The sequence below is a fragment of the Hyperolius riggenbachi genome, chromosome 9, assembly GCF_040937935.1.
Source record: "Hyperolius riggenbachi isolate aHypRig1 chromosome 9, aHypRig1.pri, whole genome shotgun sequence".
Taxonomy (NCBI): domain Eukaryota; kingdom Metazoa; phylum Chordata; class Amphibia; order Anura; family Hyperoliidae; genus Hyperolius; species Hyperolius riggenbachi.
Genome location: NC_090654.1, coordinates 65,734,638 through 65,746,650, shown reverse-complemented (window position 1 = coordinate 65,746,650; position 12,013 = coordinate 65,734,638). Strand labels below are relative to the sequence as shown.

The 12,013-nt window shown below is 46.7% G+C and overlaps 1 protein-coding gene across 1 annotated transcript in view; it reads left to right on the top strand.

Moving 5' to 3' along the window:
- The first annotated feature begins 742 nt into the window (after positions 1 to 742).
- Positions 743 to 12,013, top strand: part of MST1R (macrophage stimulating 1 receptor) — a 111,397-nt gene continuing 100,126 nt past the window's right edge. Inside the window, exons 1-2 of the mRNA XM_068252954.1 lie at positions 743 to 764; positions 901 to 1,047. The gene's annotated coding sequence lies outside the window, so the exon portion shown is untranslated. The remainder of the gene's footprint in view (positions 765 to 900; positions 1,048 to 12,013) is intronic.

Below are 12,013 nucleotides of genomic sequence, written 5' to 3'. Positions count from 1 at the left end.
GTAATTAGCGCCACCTGCCGGATGCGCCCGGCTAACGGATAAGTACCCGCCCGGCTAACAGAATAGTACCCAATACAGATTACCAGGTTTTAGCCATAGACTCTGAACACAACTTCAATTTTGAATGGTCAATCACTGATCAATTTGACCACTTCCATGTAATATGACAGTTTACCTACACAATCTGCTCATAGTAGTCACGTCCTGCTGGCCCTCATATTACATGGAGGGAGTAAAATTGGTCAGTGATTGGCCAATCACAATTGGCAGTGGGTGCGTTGCTGTATAACGGGTTACGGCAAGTGTGTTACCGCAAAACACGCACAACAATGAAGCATACTTTTCATTGGCTGTATGCGACGCAATGCGGCCGTAAAATACGCCACAACTTTCTTGTTCCGATGAGTTCCCATAATACAGGAAACACAACGCAATATCCCACTGTGAATATGGCCTCAAAGTGAGAGGCAGATTATCAGCAGGACTGCCAGGCAAGGTGCATTAGGAAATATGTCAGCCTCCATATGTCTCTCACCTCGGGTTCCCTTTAATATGGATAGCAGCATACAACTTCCTTGATTCAGTTTATTATATATCATTCCAGTAGATGTGGAAATCCTCCAATCACATGGCTATTCATTTGACTGGAGAAAAAAGTTTTGCTATGTGTTTAAATCAGTACAGCAGCAATCAATGGGCCGTGGATCTGTGCTGGGAGCAGGTTGGCACTGTGGCAGCTTTGCTGGATGGATGGGGGGAGGTAGGTAGGTGGACACACTGTGCAGGGCAGGGAACGGGTTATTGCTCAATGTAAAACGCCTGTGGCTGAGGGTGGAGCTGTTGATGGAAGTCTGAGGCTCCTCTCCTCCCTCTAATAACTCTGTACTTTTCTCCATACAGGAACCCGCAGGAGAGATTCCAGCACCTCCTCCCCCCTCCCTCTATCCTGGAGGAACCTGAAGTTCCAGTAGCCCCTCTGAGAAGAGCCAGAGATTCTCCCGACCCTCCACTTCTTGGACATTCTCCAGTGAGAGCTGCTCTGACCAGGTAAGTGCTTCACTCAGCTGCTGAGGGGATCTCCCAGGCTCTCTGCTGCGTCCAGACCTGGCCAATGTCTGCCTGATGGGAGGGGGTGTTCTAATTATTCCAGAGAGAAGGGATATTTCAGCATTTATTGAATAGTGGAGTATCTGCCTGAAACAGTTTGTCCTGGTTCTCAGGAATTCCGGTACTGAGATTGCTGCATTCTGTAGTTCCCAGCTCTGCACACCTGCTACAGCTAATACCGAGGACTTTCACTCCCCCCCCCTGGATTCTCCATTTATTTTATATATGAGAGGACATCATAGTTGGAAGAGGAAACCCTTATGCTATGTACACACGTTACATTTTTCTGCTCGATAGATGTGTTCGATTGATAAATAACGTTGTGTCCGATATTACTCTCGATCGTTTTACCGCTCGATTTTTCTCATAGAAGTGAATGGCGAAAGATTTAAAAAATGAGCGGAAGATAATAAAATCAAGTGGAAAAAACGATCAAGCGGAGAATCGAGCGGGAAAAAAAAACGTATCGTGTGTACCCAGAAATTAGGCCAATTTCACAGTGGTCGTTCCGTTGTGCTTCTGCTGTCACAGGGAATGGATCAGGAAAGCAGTGCCACACGTTACCTGTTTGAAGCATACAATTAATGAAAAGTATGCTTCACTGTAACCATTAACGCGTTTTGTGGTAATGCACTGGACACAGTGTGTTACCAGGTCGCGCTCCAATCTACCACAACACACTTGCTGCGCTGTGGACGTAGCAATGCAGTGCAATAAGCCATGTTACAAAACGGCGGTTACACCACACTGCATCACTGTGAACTTGGCCTATTGGCTGGTTCACACTGGCAGCATTTCAGTGTTTTGCTGATCACTGGCAATCAGCAAAGCACTGTGTACAATGTATCCCTATGGGACCATTCTCACTGCAGCATTTGCGATTTGTATAAGTCCCAAGCACGCTGCATGCAGCAATTTGGCCGCAATTGCGTTGCAATTTTCGTTCTGCCCCTGATTTTTCAGCACAGTGAATCGAAGTCTGACCCAGCCCTAATGCCTGGTACACACCATGCAATTTCTCACCGCATAGATGGTCCAATAGATAATTTCCGACAGGTCCGATCTGATTTCTGATTGTATTTCTGATCCATTTTGTATAGAAGTGATTGGAACATTGATCAGAAAAACGATCGGAAATCAGATCGGACCTGTCAAGAACTATCTATTGGGCTATCTATCTGGTGAGAAATTCCATGTTGTGTACCAGGCATAAAGGCTCATACACAAGTCCAACTTAATGCACAACTAACCAGACAACATGACCAACCACACAACAAGTTGTTTACCTGACAAGTACGTACACACACGCCAACCAACTCACTTTAATGCTATGCGTGCAAGCAAAATGACAAACTGCACAACATGTCCGCATTCAAAAACAATAAAGTTGTTCAAAAGACTTGTACACACATACCAACTTACATGATAGTTGGTCAGACTGATCCACTGGTTGGATCTGGCAAACAATCAGTTATCAGTCATCTGGTTGTTTATCAGCTGTACACATGCCCAGACAAGTTTGGAAGATAGTTGTGAACAGATCGTTGGTAGGTGTGTACTACAGTTACTTTACATTTCTGTAGCCTGTAATGATTAATCATGTTAGTATTGGCCAAAAAGTTTGGCGACAATGGCTGTACAGACACGATCCTGGGCTCTCTTCTGAGTAGACTGTGCTGTTCTATGGCGAGGACAAATGAGACATGTCCCACTGATAGAAGACTAGTAGCAGCTATGGAAGAACGATTCAGTCAGAGATGGATTAAAGGATACTGAGCTGAAGGGCTCTGGTAAACATGGAGTGTGCAGTGGGTAGAGGGGTAAAAGCAAATACTTACTGCGCCTCCCGTTCCCTTCTGTAACTCTCCATTCTCTTACAATCAGGGCCGTTCTCCCCGGCGACTCTGGTGACCTCTAACCTGGACATATGGTGCCACGCATGCGCAGTATGTCCATTCTGCTCTCCCATGGCCGGGCAGGGATGTCACAGGACAGGAGCGCGCTCGCTCCTCCCGCTTCTATGTACCGATGTCGGGACGCAGGAGCAGCGGTAACGAGTGCGCTCCTGTCCTGTGACATCATTGTGCCGCCGTGGGAGAGCAGAATGGAACATACTGCGCATGCACGGCACAGTATGTCTGAGTTTGGAGTCACCAGGGAGAATGGCACTGATTGTAGGAGAACGGTGAGTGACAGCAGGGAACGGGAGGCGCAGTAAGTATTCATTTTTAACCCTCTACCCACTTTACATTCTCTTTTTTTTTTTTTTTTTTTTACCAGAATACTTTGGCTCTGGTATCCTTTAAGATGTATTGGGGCCCTAGGCAAGGTAGTATATTTGGGGCCCCCTTGTGGTCTTTTTTGGTAAGCTGAAGTGGAGAGAGGTCAGAGAAGGTGGCAGGGGGGCCCCTTGACACCCACTAGGCCCCAAGCAACTGCCTAGGTTGCCTGGTTGATGATCCTGCTCTGGATCCAGTATGCCTAATCACTGAGGAGTGGGTAGCTGGAGTATAAACACTCCATGGCCACAAGCAAACATTTCAGGCAGTAAGGATCTGAGCTGTGTACTCAGCTTATGGTGCAGCACACCATCAGGAACGATGTTTGTGAAAGCTCAGACTCCCCAAGAGCAGACATGCCCAGCGAGGTGCAAATTATTCCAAATCACATTGATATTAGTGAAAATGTTATGCAACTTGAAATTGCTTTATTCGCCCAATTCCCTACTGCATATAAAATAATTAGTATTTATTGTAAACCAGAATTGTTTGCATCTCATTAACCATCTGTGTCCATGGCTACACACACCTCCCCCTATGATTTAGCTCTGTCTGTAGCAGAAATACCATTTTGGGGGTGCAGCCCTTCATATTCGGTGAAGAACTTGACCTGCTGGGCCAGAAAGCAACTGGGCTTCTTGTGGTAGACCGTAAGAGCTTTTTCTAAGCCATGCATGTCAAATTCTGAGCCTTGGGTCAAATCTGGCCCTCACAACCATCAGATTTGGCCCTCCAGTGGTTACCCCACTTTGCACTATGTTTGGCCCACTCTAGACCACTAGAAAAGCTATATTGGAGGGGAAGCCCTAGATAACCAGGGAAGCCATATGGGGAGGGGGACAGCACTAGATACCAGGGAACTGTGTAAGAGAGGGAAGGGGGCCACTAGACACCAGAAAACTGTATACGGGAGGGAGGACCGCTAAACGTCAGGGAACTGTATAGGGGAGGGAGGGGGGCTATTAGACACCAGGGACCTTTAAGAGGGAGAGAGGTGGCCACTAGACATTGAGCTTGGCCTGCAACTTGGTCCCAGAGCTTAATTTCGGCCCACTTTGTATTTTAGCTCGGCACCCCTGTTCTATGCGCTTGTGATTTTACTAGCTCGTGCTAATGTGTGTGATCACACTGGAGCGATGTGATTTTATAAAAATCCCCCATGGCATTGCATTACCGTCTTTCCCCTAAAGTAAGACCTACCCCGAAAGTAAGGCCTCCCTTATATTTCAAGCATGCTTGAAATATAAGGCCTACCCCGAAAATAAGGCCTAGCTGGGGGCGGGGCGCTGTGTGTATGGGGAGGTGCGTGGTCTCTTACCGCACCTCCCTTGTGGCTGCGTCCCCCTCCGTTCCTGGTAATTCCTCCGGTGGCGGCGGCATAGTAATCCATCTGTGAGGGCGCCCTGTGACCCTCACGCAGTACGCTAGGCCGGCTCTGCACTGGCGCCCTCTTCCTGTCATCATGTGCGCCCGGCAGATGCGTCCCAGGCGCACATTGATTAATCAGTGTGCGCCTGGGACGCATCTGCCGGGCGCACATGATGACAGGAAGAGAGCGCCAGCGCAGAGCCGGCCTAGCGTACTGCGTGAGGGTCACAGGGCGCCCTCACAGATGGATTACTATGCCGCCGCCACCGGAGGAATTACCAGGAACGGAGGGGGACGCAGCCACAAGGGAGGTGCGGTAAGAGACCACGCACCTGCCCATACACACAGCGTCTAGCCCCTCCCACCCCCGAAAATAAGCCCTAGCAGACATTTCCTCCCCAAAAAGAATATAAGACAGTGTCTTATATTCGGGGAAAGACGGTAGCAAGAGCTTGTCAAATCACTAGCGCTAAAAAGCTCTTGCAGTGTGAACCAGCCCTGTGAGGTGCTTTGCTGATCCTCAGCAATGGTAAAAGCATTAGTGCAGTGTCACCCTATGAGGGTGTTCACGCAGCAGCCATACAAAAAATCTTGTGCAGTACTGATCTGACATTCGATCCTGTTCTTGATTGGACATGACAGAAATTATCGATTCAACTCATCATTCTGACAGAAAATTGCATGGTGTGTACTATGCATTAGTCATCTGTCTCTCTAAAGCTGGCCACTAACGGTCCAATTTCTAGCGAAAAATCGTTCGAGCGATCAGAAATTCTGATCAGAAGTTAAATATTGTAATACATCGTTCACTACGTTATCAACGAACCAATCTTTGCTTCCTATCTATCACAACCAACAAGAAAATCCAAATTTTGGTTCGACGAAAATTCATTCAGACGACATTTTTTTTTTTTTTTTTTTTCACTCGTTCATATTCGATTGTGTCCATCAATGGAGATTATTTACAACCAATCCGATCAGAATTTCTGATCACTCGAACGATGTTTCGCTAGAAATTGGACCAGTAGTGGCCACCTTTAAATGGTCTGCTGAGGCAGGAATCTTTACTCTGAGTGCTATGTATTGATAAGTATGGCATGCTGAGACCTGTAGTTCTGCAAGACGACAGCCTCAGGCGTGATTTGTTTGGATAGTTTGATCCAGTTCTGTGATGATTTCATTGAAAGAGCTGGAGAGGATGCCAGTGTAATGCATTCTAACAGCGGCAGATTCTACACAAGTGGATCCTATTCCCAGGGTGCCCTCCCTCCACTCTGGGGAATCCGCAGAGCGTTCTGCTAATGTCATAGAGCCGCAGTATCGCTATGCTAACAGCCCTCCAGTTATGTGCTTGCTACTGGCGCTCCTTTATTTACTCTCTACTTCCTGTACACCAAGTACTGAGATTGCATAACAGTCGCTGCTTCCTGAAACCGGCCAGCCGCGCACAGCTGTGGAGCTCAGGTGTGGTGGCACAACAAGTGCCAGCATGGAAGGAATGACTCCGCTTGGTATGTGAGCTGGCAGTCCGGGCTGGGCTTCTGTTATTGCACATTACATGCATCCAACTGGGTCTGTAGCGCAAACACAGAGATATGCTCAGATGGTGGTTCTTAGGATCCCTCCCACGAGAGCTTACAATCTGAAAGGAAGAAAATTAAAGTAATCCCAGCTGCTGAATTGTTAGAAGACAGCCAGTTGATGACATTGTGTATAAAAAGTTTCCTCTAGTACAGGCATGTCTAAAGTCCAGCACAAGGACCAAATGCTTCCCACCAAGCTTTTTCTTCTGGCCCCTGACGCTCTCTACAGATGTTAATTCCATGCAGGCGGTAGCTGCGGCGCCATATGCAGGGGCCACCTTATGTTGCTGTTCCGCCTACCTGTTTGCTCACCTGTAGGTTATCAGCCACCACTGTAGCAGTCACCACTATGCAAGCAGCAGTAGCAGACACTGAATAGAAGCTGCCACTGTGCTAACGGCACGCGGTATATGGGTTATTTGCGGTGGAAATGTTTTATTTGACAAAATGTCACAGGTATAGTGTACCTAACAGCTATCAGCAAAAACTGTGCTTTATGATTGGCTTGTTCCATATGTGTTTAGCTGAATCTGACTGGCCGAGCTCTCCGTGCCTTAATGCTAAGCTGTTTATGAGTGTACTCCCAAATAGGGGAGGCAGAGAATCCAGAAGGTGGAAATCGGACATAAATTCTGACAGCACATAAAAGGGAAGTGTAAGGTTATTGCTGAGGTCACTTTCCCTGGCAGGAAACCTCACTGCACTATTTATACATCTGTTTTTTGGATGGAAGTGGTTTTACTCTTGTACTGCAGTATGTCTTTTATTGTGGGAGGACAAATGCGTGCTGACTCAACCTCAGGACCCTAGCGCTGCCAGACCACACTGCTAACCACCAGGAGATATGTCCTTCTCTACAGGGACTGGTATAGCTGGGATAACAGGCAGCATTGAGGCAGATTATCATGTGCTGCTGCTAGGCCCAGGAACTGACTATCGACACAAAGATAATTTAGTAGGTCTGTTCTAGCCTGACGAGAGTTGGCATCTCGGTGCTATGGGATACTGCACTCACATGGATGTATATCACCTGAATAAATGGAGGAGTGAGCTAAAACACAATCTGACCAAATACCAGTCCCTAGTGGCTGGATAGTGCAATGGTTAAGGGCTCTGCCTCTGACACAGGCGACCTGGGTTTGAATCTCGGCTCTGCCTGTTCAGTAAGCCAGCACCTATTCAGTAGGAGACCTTGGGCAAGTCTCCCTAACACTGCTACTGCCTATAGAGCGCGTCCTAGTAGCTGCAGCTCTGGCGCTTTGAGTCCGCCAGGAGAAAAGCGCAATATAAATGTTCTTTGTTTGTTTGTTACATAGGCCTCTATTCATAAAACGTTCCCTGCAAGTTTACCGCACAAAACAGCTGACTTTCCCGTCCATTTAGCAAAGTGGGCATTCATAAAAGCTGTTTCCGCATGATAAGCTACAATTCCCCAGCAGAGTGAGAAATTTCCGCCTTGTGCGGTGTTTTTCTAGATTTATCTAGAAAAAGTTACAAAATGTCAGTTCATAAAGATTAGAGGAAGCGGTATGCGGACGGGAAATACCGCTTCCTCTGATGTAGCGAGAAGAGTTCGGATGACATGAAAGTGAATGGGACAGACCTCCCAGAGAGAGCAGCGCACGGAGGGACTCTGCCGGCTTCAGTGTTTCCGCATGCCTTCCGACAGCTTACCGTCAGCCTTCAGCGGGAGATCTCCGCTCTGCTATCGCAGCTGCCAACATTTTTATGAATGACCAACCAGAAGTCTAAAATACCGCTGCGGTATTTTCCCTCCATGAGTTTTTTCAGCGCAAATTTTTTATGAATAGAGCCCATAGAGAATATAAATTGGCCCCAAACTTGGAAAAATCTCCCAAACTATCAACACAGGCAAATCCAGAGGCTAGGAACACATTAGGTAGAAATGCTAGGGTTGCGGAAAACGCTAGAATTGTTGCCAACAATGAAAGTCTATGGGCCACATGTAAAAACGCATATATGTGCATTTTACAATGTGCGTTTTTGAAAACGCACAACTTTCTGCATAGTTTTCAAAAATGCATGTAAAATGTATATAATGTATCTAAAGCAGGGGTCTCAAACTCGCGGCCCGTGGGCCATTTGCGGCCCTCAATACAATATTTTGTGGCCCTAGCCGGCAAAAGCTTCCTTATAGATCGCTTTAGTGCTCCCAAGTAATCCGCCGCATCCCCGCCACTAAACGAGGGCTGCAGAGACCCCAAATCGCCCGGGGGGCAATCCGCTGGCATTTCCTGGAAGGAGCAGAGATTTCAGCTTCAGCTCTGCCCCTCCTGACGTCAATCGCCGCACGGATCGCCGCCTCTCCCCGCCCCTCTCTGTGAAGGAAGAGTGTGAGGGGCGGGCAGAGGCGGCGATGCGCCGCGATTGTGAAATTCCTTGACTTTGCCTCCTGCGGCCCCCAGGTAAATTGAGTTTGAGACCCCTGATCTAAAGTATAACTCAGAGGAATGTTTTTTACCAGGGCTGTGGAGTTAGTACAAAAATAATCCGACTCATCAGTTTATGAAACGACCAACTCCAGGTACTCAAAAATGCTCCGACTCCTCGACTCCACTTATCTAATTTTTACAAAGGCTATGGATTTGGTTAAAAAATCATCCGACTCAGACTCCTTAGTTTATTGAAACCACCGACTCCAGGTACCCAAAATTACACCGACTCGACTCCACAGCCCTGATTTTTATGTGTTAGTGCTCACAATCTTGAAATGGAGTCTGGGAGACACAGACTTCAAACCCAGTGAGAATGGACTATGCCAGCCCTGTGCGCAGAAGACCTGGAGGATGAGAATCCTTTCCTGCTGTACTGCTCCTGATATACTGCAACCAGGGACATCTTCTTTAACCCCTTCCCGATCACCTAACGCCGATAGGCGTCGGGAAGGTGGCAGCCCCAGGATCGCCTACCGCAGATAGGCGTCATAAGCGGTGGCCGGGTATTTGCAGGGAACGCGCGATTGTGCCCTCCCATGACACGGAGCTCCGCTCCGATCGTGGCTGGCAGGCTGTGTAACGGCTGAAAACAGCCGTTATTTACCCGTACAGCGCTGCGATCTCCTGCAGCGCTGTACGGGGACAGCTCTGTCACTGAGCTGTCCCCTCGAGTGACACTGATGAAGGTGATTGCCTCTCATAGGCTGATGCTTATGAGAGCCGATCACAATGATTGGCTCGAGGGAGGGAAGGAAAAAAATATTACAAAAAATGTAATTTTTATTATATAAAAAAAGATAAATAAAAAGTTATTTCTCAGCAGCAATCAGATGCCACTAACAGAGAGCTCTGTTGGTGGCAAGAAGGGGTGGGGGAGATTAATTTGTGTTGTAAGTAGCATGGCTCTGCAGGGAGCTTTTAAAGCTGCAGAGCACTGAATTTGTGAAAAATCAGGGGTGTAAGCCAATGGTCCTCAAGCAGTTAAGAAATTGTTGAAACTATTCCCAGACTTTCGCTCATTAGAGGGTACATTCTACTGGGAGAAGAGAAATCCACAGTGAGGCCCAGTGCACACCAAAACCGCTAGCAGATCCACAAAACGCTAGCGGTTTTGGGTGCGGATGACAGAAATTTTGGCCAGTGCACACCGAGCGGATTTGGATGCGATCCGCCGTGGCTATTGTATTTGAATGGGCTGGTGCACACCGGCGGTTTGAGGTTTTTAGCAATCCGCAAACGTGCAGCAGGAGGCACGTTTGCGGTTTGCTACAAACCTGAAACCGCCGGTGTGCACCAGCCCATTCAAATACATTAGCCAAGCAGATTTACAGGTGGATGCGGCCGGCGGATCGCATCAAGATCCGCTCGGTGTGCACTGGGCCTCACAGTCACTGCATTTTGTGTCACAGCATGCCACAGACTGAGAGGAGCATAAATGAACTGTAAACCTAAAAAAAGTCCTCAAACTGCTTAGCCACTAAACCCCTCTTACCCCAACCCCTTGGACTTGCTCCCTTTCATGTCTCCATGTTCCCCTTGTTTTGGCAATGCCTGTATGTATCTTGGTCATGCCAATAAAGCTATTTTTGATTTGATTTTGCAAAGCCAAATCTGTAGTAGTCTTCACAGTTTCCAGAAAATACTTTTCTTCAGCAGTTTCACTGACTGGAAGTTCAGATCTGACGTCACTATGACCAGCCTGAGGCCATACATTTTCTCAAGTAGGGCCTTTTGTTTCTGGTGTATCATTTCATGACTGCTTCCTGACATGATCAGTGAGGTGTAAATGTTGCGTTTTGTATGCAGGTTTGAAATTGGACGAATCAAATGCGGTAACTTCTGATTTGGATTGACCAAATTCCAAGAAAATCAGCGTCATGTTTGAAAAATTTGCAATACATTGATCATCTATGTTCCCTGTCACCTGGCTTCAGGAGACGAGCATTATGGGAGTTATAGTTCTTTATTGCCTGGAACGAGTAATTTGATCTCCTAATGTTTCAGCTGGAACTTGTAGTTCCTCATTATTAGGCAATGCTTGCCCAAATGCCAATTACTGTACATTCTTCATTACCTGGAAAAGACTCCCGGGACATATAGCTTCTCTTTAGCAGGCAATTTTCATAAGGGATAATGGTTCTTTTTGATAGGTGACAGCCAGCTTGGGTGCTGAGCTTTTTTTTACAAGAGTGCTGGGAGTTGCACTTCTCCAGTCAACAAAACATACAAAAATACACTTTGACCTGTTAAAATAAAATTATGGTATAATCATGTAGTATACAACGCATCACTGGGCACAATCCTAGAACGAACATTACATCGCGAGGGGAAAATTTTAATGTGCTGCGACTATAAAACGAAGTGCACATGTCTTGCTACTACGAACGACCGTTTCTTAACGATGTGCTACTTTTGCTAACGATCATCGTTTAAAAAAATCCGCCAGGACAGATCTTTCGTTTTTAACGATCTAGCTCGTCCATCGTTTGACTTAATGATCAATGGCTGCTTTTTTTTTTTTTTTTAAACGATCGCCGTTTGAAATGATCGGGGAATGATGGTTTTGAACGACTATAGTCGCATGTGTGTACGCACCATTAGGAGGAATTATGATCCAGAGGCTTTCCCCTCCCTCAGGGGTGTAGCTAGAGCTTATGTGGCCCTATAGCAAAACTTTCATGTGGCCCTCAGATGCAGGCACTCTTGAGCAATGCCTCCTGCCCTACCCTATGGATATGAGTTGATTGGGCAATTTACATTGTCGTGCAATCTACTCTGCACATAGTCCATGGGCACTGATGGTCAGAGGGTGGAGGAGTGGAGAAGTGTTTAGTGAATACATCAAGTACCACCTGGGCCCCCTCTGCTCCAGGGCCCCATAGCAGCTGCTATGGCTATTGCTACGCCCCTGCCCTCCAGAAGAAAGTACCCCGCAGGGTTTTTTGTTTCGTTTTTTTGTTAGAGTGTCTTTAATATTATCACAGTCACTAAAATAATCATGACAATTCACTATGATTTTTACCTCATGAGGCATTTCTTTCGGTATTTAATGGATTATTACATTGCAGGGAAAATGGATGAATGATAGTAGCAGTAGAGTATTGTACTGTGTTGCATGAATGATGTTATAGAGAAAACATTCTTATCTACTGACAAGTAAAGTGCAAGTCCAAGCTGCAAAAAATTAACATCAAATTTTGTATCAGCTCAAAACCACTAG